Here is a 15,680-nt window from a genome sequence, read left to right as displayed (position 1 = left end):
GAAGTGTGAAATGATACATTTTGGTAGGAGGAATGAGGTGAGACAATATAAACTAAATGGTAATTTTAAAAGGGGGTACAGGAACAGAGACCTGGGGAGTGCACGTACACAAATCTTTGAAGATGGCAGAACAAGTTAAGAAGGCTGTTTTAAAAAACAAGCATATGAAATCCTGTGCTTTATTAATAGAGGTATGGAGTGCAAAAGCAGGGAAATTATGCAAAACATTTATAAAATATGGTAAGGCCTCAGCTGGAGTATTGTGCCCAGAATTGAACACCACACTTTAGCAAGGATGTCAAGGCCTCAGAAAAGGGGCAGAAGATTTACTAGAATGGTGTCAGGGATGAGGGACTTCAGTTATGTGAAAAGACTGGAGAAGCTGGGTTGTTCTCCTTAGAACAGAGAAGATTAAAAGGAGATTTGATAGAGGAGTTCAAAACCATGAACAGTTTTGATGAGTAAATAAGGAGAAACTGCTTCCAGTGGCAGAAGGGTCAGTAACCAGAGCTCACAGATTTAAGGTGACTGGCAAAAGAACCAGAGGTAACGTAGAAACATTTTTTTACGTAGACATGATCAGGAATGCACTGTCTGAAAAGGTGGTGGAAGCAGATTCAATAACTTTCAAAAGGGAATTGGATAAATACTTGAAGGAAAAAAATTACACTGCTATGGGGAAAGAGCAGGGGAGTGGGACTAATTGGACAGCTCTTTCAAAGACCCAGCGCAGGTACGATAGGCCAAATGGCCTCCTTCTGTGCTGTAACATACTATGATACTTACAGGATTGCGTGCTAACACAAGACTTTTACTATATTACTGGAAAATTGACTGTGGGCAATGGCACAGGATAAGAATACAAGGTTTTATAATAGGAGGCATCAGGACCACGTCTTTATGGTGACTGAGTATGTCAATTTTTGTTTTTATTACATGGTATTCAACAACTAGCATTTATATAGCGCCTTTTAATGTTAGAATAAGACATTTAGCAGTGTTTTGCAAAACTCAAATGAATGGCCTTTGTGTTTTTATATTATATATATTAATTCCTTTACTTAGGTATTTTTTTCCATCCGTATCATTTCTAAAACTAAGGATATACAGCAAGATATACTAGTACAGAGGCCAGGTAGTGGGGTTTACTTGTACTGGGGGCTGTCTAGATGTAGTCTTTACTAACTAGAGTACTTCAGTTAGGGCAACAGTTGGGCAACACGATTGGCATCAGCATTCTTCAGTTGGGGAAAAAGAAACACATACATTCTTGTTTTCCACTCCAAATCATTATCCAGCAGGCCAGCCATGGACATCAGATGGGGACAAAGTCAGAGTGCTCTGTAATGGACTCAATAAGTCAGATAACTCACTGACAACCCATGCTCATGCATAAAGGAGAACTAATTGGGCAAAGTACTGGAGGGCTGCCATGACCAAGGTAGCTGCACTTCAGAATAAGTCACACCCCTTTAGGATAGAAGGAGCAAGGGATAAAAGGGGGGGAAAAATTACATAAATTGAAAAATGGCTAAGATAGAGGCATGTGACCAGAAGGCAGATGGAGGCAGGAGGAAGAGATAGGAAAGCGTGAAATAATTATTAGTCAGCAGGAAACTAAGTTGTGAGGACAAGAGGAGAGGACAGAGCAATGCTGGCTACAGCATGTGCAGTATCACTTGGGAAAAAGCACATACAAGGATAAAATAAACATGCATGCACCATGTGAAAGAGTACTGCGATCACATGCCCAACAAGTGTCAATTATTCATTTTTTAAAATTTACTACTCCTGTATAATATCTTACGAGTAAACAGCAAACTATTAATTTCATCCCGAGTGTAATGGACTGACAGTGTGACATCTACTACATTTCAAAATTGACAGGGGAACAAGGTGGACATCCCCATTAGTCTTCAATACAACATACCATAGGCAAGGAGTAATTGTTGGTCCTGGCATACTAACCTGCTCCCAGCAATGCAGCGTTACATTTTCTCCACATTTTAAATCACAGCACTTCACCACAAACATGCCTCAATATTTATGAGCTGAGTGAATTGGAAAATGGATCATCTCACTTTCAACAATGTGGTATATTGGTTGAAAAATCATCACGTGAGGTATTAGTTTATCACTGCAGTATTGCATTATTAAATTATGGAAACTTTTAAAAAGCCAATTCATTGTGGAGTTCAATGATCTGCAATAATTATGGACAAAAGGGGAAATATTTGCCTAGTAATCTCCGAAAGCACAATTTATAACCTACACAAATTTAAGGAAATGGAATGTAAGCCACCACAATGTAAAGTTACAATGGATCCTTTCCATATTTATTGTAGCTGAGAAGTCAAGATATGCAAAATCATTATTTTAAGTCTCTGTTGCATTTTAACATTTGAAAGCCCATAGGCAAAATAAATAGTAAATGTGACTACAGTAAGTTCACCATCCTCCAACATAAATTTTAAAAACACGATTGAAATATTTTTTCATTTCTCCCACTAATGCAAATATATGAACCAGTATTACATTAGAATCTAACAGTGACATCTCAAATGGCTCAATATTTAAATAGTTTTAAAAGATTTTAATGAAGCTGAAGTTCTATTTCCTGAACTCATTTCCTGCCGGTGTTTTTTTTAATGTTTTGCAAATTACAGGAAAACAATTACTAGCAATATTAGGCATCCCAGCAGCTCAATGAAGGATTTCATTTATGGACCTGTCTCAGGCACAATAGCAGACAAATTTACAAAATGCTGGAGAGGGGCTGGTATCCATTACTGATGAGTTTTGACATTCTCAATCGTAAAACTTTTAAAAATTAGTTTGGGCTATGCAACTCAATTTATACAAGCTCTGACAACTTCAACTTTTTAAAAACACGGTCAGCATCAAGCCCACCTGCATGGAATATCCCCCTCCATCCCTAGCCACAAGAATAGTAGTAAGGCATTTCTGGAAAAAGTGATGTAACCTCACTGAATTTTGAATGGTCCTTTGCCATCAATAATCCCCAGTACTACACCGCCAACCATCAAGCTATTTCTAGCATTTTAACACACTTACAATCCAGTTCCAGGTATTAGTATATTTAACAAAACTACCTTAAAGTATAGTTTATACTGCCACACTTCATTTTTTTCCCCTCTTTGAAATATACTTCTTCCACTCCTCTTACACTCTAGTTCTACAATCTAGAACTTGAGCATGTAATTTAGACTGATAGTACCGAGTGCTACATTGTCAAAGGTGCTGCCTTTTGACTGAGACGTTAAACCGAAGCCCCATCTGTCTGCTAGGGTGGACATAAAAGATTCCATGGTACTATTCGAAGAGGTGAGGAGTTCTCCAATTGAGGGATGAATGTTGTCCCAACCAACACCACAAAAAACAGATTAACTAGATTTTTATTTCATGTGCTATAATTAGATTTTTGTTTCATGACCTTGCTATGCACAAACTAGTTTAAAAGTATTTCAGTGGCTATGAAGCGCTTTGGGTCATCCTGAGGACGTAAAAGATGCTATAAAAATGAAAGTCTCTCTCCCTTCTTTCTATCTCCTCCCCCCTCTTGCTACAAGAATAGCAAGCCATTGATGAGCTGTAGCAATTTACCAAAATGTGTGGAAAAGCTACAGGGAGGAGAAAAGTTGCCCACTCCCATGAGAGAACAGCTTTAACATGCAGTAACTACCTGATGGTACACCCAAGAGACTGGGAACTTGTGGAATTGAGAACTGCAAGTCTGAACCCACATCCAACCAGTATGTAGCATAATGTTCGAACACAGGATCACATCCATGATTTTTTTCCCCCCAAATAAATGCATACTGTTTTACATTTTTACACCGTGTTCTTTTTTTGGAAGGGGGCCTGACTTTAAAGCTCGTGATTCTTTCAATGTTTTCTTCCTGATTAAATTGCTGTAGCTTAGCAATATTGTAAAACCTTTTGATCATTCATTTAAAATAAAAATAATGAGAAGTGCGACTTTTTTTTAAAAAAAGGTAGATTGACGGACGAAAACAATTGACTTGATACACTGACTATTACTATTTTGGGGACTTTATCCCTGGTGAATTATTGGATCACCAGATAAACTAATGATATTTAAGAGTGCATTGCTGTTTGCTAGGACATATCCTCATTTGTACAAATCAATAATCTGCATATTTTGAAATAAAAATGCAGTAGTTCTTCACCACCACCACCACCCCCCCCCCCAAAAAAAGTGATTACATTTTCTTCACTGGCCCAATTTCTCTTATCCTCCCCTCCACCCCACCCCATTTCTCCCGACCGCTCTTCCAGTTTCAGTTTTATGACATTTATATTTATTTGTAGCTTCTCCATTTCTCTTCCCTCATCCCCTACCTTTGTAGGTCTCTTAAATGTTTAATTCTGGCTTCCAACGCGAGTTACGTTCGCCGTCGCAAGAATAGAAACAAACAAAACACTGCGCTGACGAACTGCGTTAAAAGTCCGCGACCACTCCCGGTGACTGTCTCTTCGCGGCTGAACTAAAGCGCTCGAACCTAACGACTGATACAGGCGCAGGAAAGGCCCAGGCTTTAATCAGGGCCTAGGTCGTCATTTCCCGCTCGGTAGCAGAGGTTTCACCGCGGTCCTAGCGCCCGACAAGTTATCATCGAGACGAACATTTTTCCCCCACAAAATGAATGCGGCTCCACAAACAAAACGTTGCTAAAACAGCAGCTTCACTAATGACACTATTTTAAGAGAAGTGGCCTAAGTATCACAAGCTACTCCAGGATCTGCCCTTTGCCTATCCATTACCTCTTTCCCCACTGCAGGTCCAGCAAATGTGACATTGTAATTAACCTCCACCTGGATCACTATGGGAATGTGAGGTACCAATGTGATACCCGAAGTACAGATTGTATGTTGCACTTCAATTAAAGAGGTGAATAAAAGCCACAAAACAGATTGAAACATTGTATGAAATAATGTTCAATGAATGCATCGCTCTTTGAACAGGAGACGACGACACTTGTGAAATTTCTGCTGAAGCAACTGTCAACTCTCAGATGGCAAAAATCAATGCTCAAAAACCAAGGTTTTCTCACTCAACATGATCTCTCGAATTTCACTCCAAGTATAGTAGCTAATTTGACTTTTCTCTATGGACTGCAAAATAACGTTGACGTACAAGCCTGATCATCCCTACAACTGTATTAACAAGCCAATTCTTTTCTCCAGCGTTTTAATTACACTGTACACTTTAATGAACAGCAAAAAGGGGGGGGGGGGATTCGAAATCAAGGCCAGTGCAAGGTGCAACGAGGCAAAGGGCGAGCAGTACTTTGCAGCATCACTGCTGACACCAAATGTGCACTATGTTAAACTCCTTTCGCTATTTATATTCCAGAGTCAGATTTCAGTGCTTTTGGCAAAGCTCGTAGAAACGAGCAGAACGTACTTTAAGCATAGCTTTTAATATATTGTAGTTTTACACTATTTTCTTTACGTTCGAAGATGCGATTAGATTTTTTTTTAAAGTAAACAATTTACGTCCCTCTTTTCACTTCGAACCAGCTGTATTACAAACATGGAACGAGTGAGTGTTCGTTTTAGACGCTTATGTTCTTGCTCATTACAAAATGTTTCAACATTTCATTTTTCCTCAAACTGTACAAAGCGAACACTACATACAAATACTTTTCAAATACCTCAAACTTTATGTCCGAAGTTGTAAACAGCCTGGACAAGAAGAAATCAAAAAATTCAACTGTTATCGTAGGGCACAAGTATTAAATTTTATTGTAAACAATTTTACAACACCAAGTTATAGTCCAGCAATTTTATTTTAAATTCACAAGCCTCCGAAAGCTTGTGAATTTAAAATAAAATTGTTGGACTATAACTTGGTGTTGTAAAATTGTTTACAATTGTCAACCCCAGTCCATCACCGGCATCTCCACATCATTAAATTTTATGTTCACTTCCGGATAATAAGCCTACAAACTCATTTCCCCCCTCAAAACTGAAATCTCGTTCATATTGCTTGTGATTTAGGTCCAAGCGATTGGAAATTTTGGGTTTATACTGGGAAAATTAAAACGTTGGTTTATCATCAGAGAGTGGACAAAATCGAAAACAGTTGAACATGTATAATAAATTTAACAGTTTAGCTTTCAATACTACCCTGGTGGTAGTATAAAAACGCCCACAAAAGTTACTGGATACGTATTCGCCCCGATTATTTTCTTATGTAAAATACATTTATTTTACATAATCACAGATTTATAACAATCTGTAACATTTACAGCTACAATACATAGTATTACAAAGTGGTTACAAAATACAGATTAGTCCTCTTAATTCATAGTTGCTTAATTCAAATATACCTGTTAAAAATAAAGCCGGAGTAATGAAAAATAACAGCATAGTAAATTGCCTGCATAGCAACGTATACAGCATTAGCAACAAAAGTGGGGAAACTGGAGGCAGTAATTAGAAGTGAGGAAACAGGATGTCAGACAGGACAGGATTGGCAGTTAAATATTTCAGGCTATAATGTAATGTATTTAGGAAAAACAAGAAGGTGTTGTGGAGTGGTTGTATTAATCAGAAATAACAATGACAATAACATGGACATAATTAACAAAGAGACAGACAGAATCCATAAGGATGGTGATAAAGAACAGGAAGGGATTGGTCACACTTAAGGCTGTACTACAGGCTAAATAGTGGAAAAGAAGTGGAGGGAGAACTTTGTAGGCAAATGTACGAAATGAGTAAAAAAAATCATGGGGGATAACTCCAAAATAAACTGCCAAGGAGAGGGAGTGAAAAGGATAAAGGGATGGAGATTTTTCAGTGAAAAGACTGTTTTCTGACCCAATATGTAAGAAGCCCAACAAGGGAGGGAGCACTGCTGGACCTAGTAGTGGGAAATGAACTAGAGCAGATAAGAGCAGTAAGCATGGGAGAATATCTAGGGAGTAATGATTACAATATAATAAAAGGTTTAAGGTAATGATTGAAAGAGATATAGGTGGTACAAAGACCAAAGTAATAGACTGGAAACAAGCCAACCAAACTATGAGAGAATGAGGGTGTAGCCAAGGGAAATAAACTGGAGAAAAATATTGACAGATAGAACAGTGGGCAATACTTAAAGGAGAGACTGACAGAGCTTAGGAGAAATATATTCCACTAAAAAAATAATAAACTAGCCAAGAATGAGATGCCATGGATAAATAAAGAGGTGTGGATAAAATTGAATCCGAAGAAAAAGGCATACACAAAGTACATAAACAATAAAGGAGGTCAACAAAAAAAGAGAGTATGAGGAGCTCAGGAAAGATAAAAAGACAATTAAGGCAAAGGGGAAATATGAACTTGAAATATCAAAGAATATTAAAAGAAATAGTAAAGTTTTTTATAGGCATGTAAGTAATGTGCAGGAGAAGGGATTCGAGGGATACGAGGACAGGGTGGGAAGAGGTAATTAGAGTGTGAGTGCAGAGTATAAACATCGACAAGTTCAGCTGAACGGCCTATTTCTGTGCTGTAGATTCGATGCAATTGGTCTGATAATTCAACATTTTGAGTGCTAAATTCCCACTTTACTATGTTACTTACATTGCTTAATTCAAATTAGCACAAAAAGTGACTTTGAATTACCAGTAAACTGTACATACACACACTCCACTCCCCACTCCCCACTACAGACAGAACATGGTTATCTCTGACAAAAAGGTCATCAACCTGAAACATTAACCTTTCCTTCTTCTCTACAGATGTTGCCTGACCTGCTGAGTGTTTCCAGCATTTTTTGTACTTATTTCAGATTTCCAGCATCTGCAGTATTTTGCTTTTTGTTTTGTTTGTTACCTTTGGCTTTTCATCCTCTCTTTGCTGACAACTCTTAATAAAAGCAAAACCCATCTTAAGAAGATAACATTAGTATGTCCAAAGAATTGCTGTTTAGGAGAGATCTTTATTAATTAGTATAATGCAAGGCTGGGACACAGCCAGCATCCTACCAACAAATATTTTTGACATTCAATTTCAGAACTCTAATGTTTATTGCCCTGCTATTTCAATCTTCCATGTATCCAGTTTTCTGGCTATTTTACACAGATTCAAAACATTTTTTACATGATACAAAGAAAAGTTAAGGGATAAAAACAACCTAAATGGACAAAGAAAAAAAATCAACAGGTTGGCAATAAAAACTTTCTAAAGTTAAAAAATGCACCAAAGAACAATAACCAGCAACATGACTATGCAAGGTGACCATAATATTGAATTGTTTTAATGAAAACAAGCTGGCTTGTTTTCTCTTAAATTTTCTCCTGGTTAAATAGCAGTTCATGAACTTAAACAAATATAACCACTTAAAGGAAAAAATGACTAATTTTTGTGCACTAATATTGTAAATAGATGTTCTAAAATTACATTAAATGAGCAATGTGATATGAAGTCTCAATATATCCTTTTAAAATAAACATTACACATTTTAATATTTTAAATTATAGCATGCTTGCCACCTTATCCTTAATATTGGTGACTTATTAAAGCAGTACTAGGAGTGTTAGTTGTATGTTATATTTCCATTCTTTGTTTTCTTTAGAACAATTCAACATTAGGTTAGCCCAGTAGTTTGAGTTTTCTAAAACTCGTCAGGTTCAAACTTAGGCTATATAATATCAACTGACATCATTTGCTAAGGTATAGATGCACCTCATTACATAGATGCCATTCCACACTTACCAAGCAGAAAATATCATAGGGAGAAACTAATTCTATGTCAATGTATTTCTATTTTTCCTAGTAATAACCTGTACAAAAACAAAATGAGGTAGTAAATTCAAAAGTAGCATTTTAACATAATTGGAAATGTTCAACCCATATTTGTTTTATCCACATACATGCTTTAATTCAGGATTTTAAAAAGTCATGCCATCAATAAGTCATTAAGATTAAACTTCTGTCAAAGAGCCTAACTGCTACAATGCAAGAACCTACAATATCCAAATTCCAACTTCAGATTTATCTGACATTTCCAAGGATGCAGGTTTCTCATTTCTCAACCTGATCACAGAACCAAAGAAATTTACAGCAGAGAAGGAGGCCCATCAGGCCTATGCCAGGTCTTGACAAGAGCAAACCAAAACTAATCCCACAGCCCTCCCTATAGCCTGCTTCAAATGTTTGTCCATTTTTAAAAAGAGGCAACGGTCTCTGCTTCAACCAGTCCCTATGGCAAAGCATTCTCTGTTCCAATAAATGTTAGCATTCACCGAACCTCTCTCTTCAATCTCTTGGTGACAGTTTTAAATTGATGACCCTACCAAGCAGAGGAAAGAGGGTTTTTTATATTTCTCAGGATGTGGATAATGCTGGCAAGGTCATTTATTTACTGTTCATTCATAGCTACCTTGAGAAGGTGGTGGTGAGCCATCTTATTGAACTGCTGCAATTCTAGTAGTAATGGTGCTACCACAATGTGCTACATAGCAAATTCCAGGATATTGACCCAGTTTCAACGAAAGAAGGGCAAGTGATGAAGTGTAACTGAAGAGGAAATTGCAGGTGATAGTGTTCCAATGACATTGCTGCTCATCCTTCTCGATGGTAGAGATTACTGGCTAGAAAGTGCTGCTTAGGTAAGATTGGCAAGTTGCTGCAGCACATCCTGAAGATACTATAACCGCTGTAGATGGAGGGGGTGAATACAGAGTTCAGTGGCAGGGGCACCAATCAAGCAGACGGTTTTGTCCTCGATGGTGTTAAGCTCGAGTGTTGTTGTGGCTCTACCTATCACAGTCCAGACTTGGGCTTTGTGGATAGTCGAACGGCTGTGAGGCTTCAGGAGGTGAGTCACTCAATACAACAAAGTGTACCCAGTCTCTACCCTAACTCTTGTATCCAAGTTGCTGATATGACTGGTCCAATGAAGCGTCTGTTCGATGGTAACTCCCAGACTGCTGATAATGGGGAACAAGGTGATGACAAGGTCAGGGGAATATGCTTGGACCATTTCTTGTTGGAGATGGTCACCTACCATTTGTTAGCTCAAGCCTGGAGATTGTCCAGGTCCTGCTGTAGGCTGGCATGGACTGCTCCTTTATCAGAGTTGTAAATGGAGTGAAGCACTGTTGAATTGTCAGCGAACAGCTCCGCTCCTGAACTTATGAAAGAACAAGATCATAGCTGAAGATGGTTTGACCAAGGACACTGCCCGAGGAAATGGGGCAGTGATGACCCAGGGCTGTGATAATTGGCCTCCAATAACCATCTCCCTGTGTGTTAGTTATAACTCCAGCCACTGGAGGATTTTCCAATTGTCTCATTCTGCTGGGGATCCTTGGTGCCATATTCGGTCAAATTTGGTAGCTAAGTGATGCACTAATATAAACAGAAGAGTTATTGGACATAGCTTCACATTTGAGATTTCCTACAGTGAATTTCTAATTTCAATCAGACCAGTGGATGCTGTACATCTGTGCTGCGAGAAAGGAAGTTTCAACTGGACTTTTTTTTACATTCGTTCATGGGATGTGGGCGTTGCTAGCAAGGCCAGCATTTATTGCCCATCCCTAATTGCCCTCGAGAAGGTAGTGAGCCAACTTCTTGAACCGCTACAGTCTGTATGGTGAAGGTTCTCCCACAGTGCTTTTAGGTAAGGAGTTTCAGGATTTTGACCCAGCCACGATGAAGGAACGGCGATATATTTCCAAGTCGGGATGGTGTGAGACTTGGAGGGGAACGTGCAGGTGGTGGTGTTCCCATGTGCCTGCTGCCCTTATCCTTTTAGGTGGTAGAGGTCACGGGTTTGGGAGGTGCTGTCAAAGAAGCCTTCGCGAGTTGCTGCAGTGCATCCTGTGGATGGTACATACTGCAGCCACGGTGCACCAGTGGTGAAGGGAGTGAATGTTTAGGGTGGTGCAAGGGGTGCCAATCAAGTGGGCTGCTTTGTCCTGGATGGTGTCGAGCTTCTTGAGTTTTGCTGGAGCTGCACTCATCCAGGCAAGTGGAGAGTATTCCATCACACTCCTGACTTGTGCCTTGTAGACGGTGGAAAGGCTTTGGGGAGTCAGGAGGTGAGTCACTCGCCACAGAATACCCAGCCTCTGACCTGCTCTTGTAGCCACAGTATTTATGTGGCTGGTCCAGTTCAATTTCTGGTCAATGGTGACCCCAGGATGTTGATGGTGGGGGATTTGGCGATGGTAATGCCGTTGAATGTCATGGGGAGGTGGTCAGACTCTCTTGTTGTAGATGGTCATTGCCTGGCACAAATGTTACTTGCCACTTAACAGCCCAAGCCTGGATGTTGTCCAGGTCCAGCTGCGTGCAAGCATGGACTGCTTCATTATCTGAGGGGTTGCGAATGGAACTGAACACTGTGCAACCATCAGGACTAAGTCAACATCAGCTGAAATTCTGGACTGCCTAATGAGTGGTTACCAAGTAATTTTGTTAGACCTGGTTGCTTGCCTCTCTTGGCTAGGTAATGGCATGTGATATGGAAAGAAAAGGACGAAGTTTAAAATATAACAGATCATATTCCAGCACATTTAGTGGGTAACCTGCTCCAGGAGTACTTTCTACATAAGCATGTGAAAAAAATCTACCATTGAAACATTTCTTTTAGGTTTCATTTAAGTTTTAAAAAAATCTTTAAAATAAGTCAAGCCATTAGACAGATTGAAAAGCCACAGGTTAGTCAACACTGAATATTTAACAAATGGGAAAGAATGGGAGTAATGCAGAGATAAGGGCAAATAGAAAGATTATTTCTGAAGTATACAAGATGAATCTTAAAACAAAGCGAAGGAGATTAAGAAACTGGTGAGTAGAGGTAAAATGGAAACTGAGGTTAGGACAGCAAGGAACATTACAAATGTCAAACATTTCTGTAAATATATTCACAGTAAGCATGTGAAAAAAAAGGAAACTTTGGGGCCGTGAAAAGGGTATTAAAGGTGATGTTATCTAGTAACCAAGGAATAGCAAATATATTAAACAGATTCTTCTCTGCATTCGAGGAGACGGTCCTGCGCAGCCTGCTCAGCAGCGGGGAAGTTGAATTTTTGGGGATACGGCAAACAAGAAGTTGTTAAGGGAAGACAAGGTGGTCACTAAACGGCTAAGGAAGACCAGGATCCAGGCCTGGATGGATTTCATACTACGGTAATTAAAATATGTAGCAAAAATCAGTCACATCCTTTGCACACTATCTTTAGGGAATCATGAAAAATGGGAGGAATGCTCAAGGACTGGAAAGTAGCTGACAAGACCAACCTTTAGAAAGAACCAAAGGAATAACCCAGGAAACTACAATGAGACTCGTATCTGTTGAGTCAATTATTGGAAGGCATCCTGAAAGAGGGGATAATAAAACTTCCAGACAAGCATGGTATGGTTAGGTTAAAGGGAGTCAGCATTGAGTCGAGAGGGAGATCTTACCTAACAAGTTTAATCAAGTTTTTCAAGGACATTACAGGCCTTGTTGGCAATGGAAATTCTGTGGATGTGATATATTTATATTTCAGCATGGCTTTTGATAAACACAGACAATTAGTCCACAAGGTAGGAAGGCAATGGAATAGGAGGCACATTTTGAAGGTGGATTGAAAGTTGTCTAACCCAGAGAAAGCAAAGTGCAATTCTGAACAGACCTGTGTCAATATCATTAGCAAGGCACCACAAGGATCAGAGCTGGAGCCATTGCTGTTTAGTGTATATAACAATTTGGAATTAGGGACAGAAACAAAGATGTCAAACACCAAATTGAGGGAGGAGAGTTCAAATGATTAGGAACAGACAAACCAAATAAAAAGATATTTACCTGGATAGGTTGGGTCAGTGAGCCAATGAGTGGCAAATGGCATTTAATGTGAATAAATGCAAGTTAAGGAGAGTTAGGAAGGGAAATAAACTAAGAATATAAACTAATTGGCTCTAAGATACATGATACAATATAGGAGAAGGATCTGGGGGATACTGGTGGATTGCTCACTGAAACTAACAGTGCAATGTGCAGCAATAGTAACGAAAGCTAACCTAACCTTGGGATGCATAGCCGAAGGGATAGAACACAGATCCTAGGAGGTGATAGTGTGTGTAGAAGGCACTACAATGGCCATATATGAAGTGCATTCAATGTAGTTCACCATACCACAGCAAGAATACTCAGGCAGTGGAGAAAAGGGCAACCAAACAGATACCTAGTTTAAGACATCTGAGCTATGGGGAGAGGTTAAAGAATTTGGAATTACTGTTTTCTGGAAAAGGCTCAGGGAAGATATTACTAAAGTATTCAAGATTCTTAAGAAAATTTATAAAATTGAATCTTTATAGTATGTTTAAGATCTCCACAAATTCCAGAACTATGAGTCAAAGTCTCAAGCTTAGAGGAGGGAAGGTGCAAACAGTTTCTCTTTAGCTATTTTACACAGAGGGCAGTAAACATATGGAATAGATTGCCCAGGGAGGCAGTGAAGGCAGATAGTGTGGAAAATGGTAAGGGAGAATTGGATAGATATTTCAAGTGGTGAACAATTGAGAAGTATGTGTTTTCTGGACCAGCCAGATGGACTGCAGCGTCTTTTCCAGTTTGTATTTTCCTATGTTTCTAACATTTTACATGCAATATTTTATTGCGTAACCAATGTTCAAGAAGTCACAATTACTTAGATTGAGTGGCTGGGCGGGAAATAAGAGAAGACAACTGAACAGCTGGAACAAGCTGATTGTGTCAACCACGGCCAGGTTACACAGCGAGGAATGTGTTGTCAGCCTACTGTTAGCACAATGCTTGCTTTATTAGTATTATTCTTTTCCTACAGATGAAAACAGAGGACACCTATTACACTTGTCAAGTAAACACACCTTATTTTGAGGAGAAAAGATGTAATCATAACAATATAGCCTAAAACTGCAAAGATCATCTCGGTTTAAAAAAATAATGAACACCATTAAATGCAATGGGGTAGAGTTTCCGCTTTGGGCACAATCGGTAATTGGGCACAAATTGCACCTGTTAGTGGAAACTTCAACAGTAACTTAACATGCATTTGCATAATCACAAACGTAAAATCTTCCATGAACAGTGCAATCCGGCAACTTAATAGAGCGTAATTGTTTTTTTTTCTTTGCAGTAAAAAATGATTGATGGATTTCAGATGAATTTAAGAGTGGTCCAGCTGAAAATGGATTTATTACAAAAAAATGTATTTTTCATAAGTGTCGAGTCCTCCACTTGTGAGTAACTTGATTTTAAAATCACTGAAAATGACTTAAATACTATACTAAACCATTTACTACTTTCATTAGTGTACACTAGTCAGTTTCTTAGCAAATTAAATATTTTTTAATATGTAAAAGCGTTTAGAATGTGCCTACTAGTGCCTGTTCGCCTAAGAAAACTAGCTTAATTTGAAGACCCTCCTCGAACAGCTGCAAATGAACGCAATCGGTGGAACCAAGCCACCCTCTATTTTGTTCTGGGAGCTTGGCGATGATTTTTGAACTAGCGCAAAAGATCGCAGAAACTCAATTTATGCCTGACATAAATGGCGCTTGATTTTCCACAATCTTTTACGCTGGTTCTTAGAAACATAGAAAATAGGAGCAAGAGTAGGCCATTTGGCCCTTTGGGCCTGCTCCGCCATTCAAAATGATCATGGCTGATCATCTAACTTAGTACACTGTTCCCGCTTTTTCCCCATATCCCTTGATCCCTTTAGCATTAAGAAATATATCTATCTCCTTCTTGAATACATCTAATGACTTGGCCTCCACTGCCTTCTATGGTAGAGAATTCCACGGGTTCACCACCCTCTGAGTGAAGAAATTTCTCCTCATCTCAGTCCTAAAATGTTCTACCCCATATCCTGAGACTATGACCCCTCTGGCATCGGGAACATCGTCCCTGCATCTAGTCTGTTTAGTCCTGTTAGAATTTTATATGTTTCGATGAGATCACCTCTCATTCTTCTAAACTCTAGTGAATATAGGCCTAGTCGACCCAATCTCTCCTCATAAGTCAGTCCTGCCATCCCAGGAATCAGTCTGGTAAACCTTTGTTGCACTCACTCCACGGCAAGGACATCCTTCCTCAGATAAGGAGACCAAAACTGCACACAATATGCCAGATGTGGTCTCACCAAGGCCCTGTATAACTGCAGTAAGACATCCCTGCTCCTGTACTCAAATCCTCTTGCAATGAAGGCCAACATACCATTCGCCTTCCTAACTGCTTGCTGCATCTGAATGCTCACTTTCAGCGACTGGTGTACAAGGACACCCAGGTCTCGTTGCACCTCCCCTTTTCCCAATCTATCACCATTCAGATAATAATCTGTCTTTCTGTTTTTACAACCAAAGTGGATAACCTCACATTTATCCACGTTATACTGCATCTGCCATGTTCTTGCCCACTCACCCAATTTGTCTAAATCACATTGGAGCCTCTGCATCCTCCTCACAGCTCACATTCCACCCCAGCTTTGGTTTGCAAACTTGGAAATGTTACATTTAGTTCCCTCATCCAAATCATTGATATATATTGTGAATAGCTGGGGCCCTAAGCATTGATCCCTGAGGTACTCCACTAGTCACTGCCTGCCATCTGAAAAAAGACCCTTTTATTGCTACTCTGTTTCCTGTCTGTCAACCAATTCTCAATCCAT

General features: G+C 39.3%; 1 protein-coding gene across 3 annotated transcripts in view; it reads right to left on the bottom strand.

Annotated features, from left to right (window-relative positions):
- ppm1ba (protein phosphatase, Mg2+/Mn2+ dependent, 1Ba) overlaps nucleotides 1-15,680 on the bottom strand; it is a 110,954-nt gene that overhangs the window by 60,509 nt on the left and 34,765 nt on the right. The window contains exon 1 of one of the 3 annotated variants that reach the window (XM_067988774.1): nucleotides 4,384-4,530. The exons of the other annotated variants lie outside the window; for them this stretch is intronic. The gene's annotated coding sequence lies outside the window, so the exon portion shown is untranslated. Of the gene's footprint in view, nucleotides 1-4,383; nucleotides 4,531-15,680 lie in introns of those variants that run through there. 3 annotated transcript variants of the gene reach the window in all.

This window comes from Heptranchias perlo, chromosome 8, assembly GCF_035084215.1.
Source record: "Heptranchias perlo isolate sHepPer1 chromosome 8, sHepPer1.hap1, whole genome shotgun sequence".
Taxonomy (NCBI): Eukaryota; Metazoa; Chordata; class Chondrichthyes; order Hexanchiformes; family Hexanchidae; genus Heptranchias; species Heptranchias perlo.
Note: the sequence above shows the minus strand (reverse complement) of the source record. Positions and strands in the feature narration are given on the sequence as shown.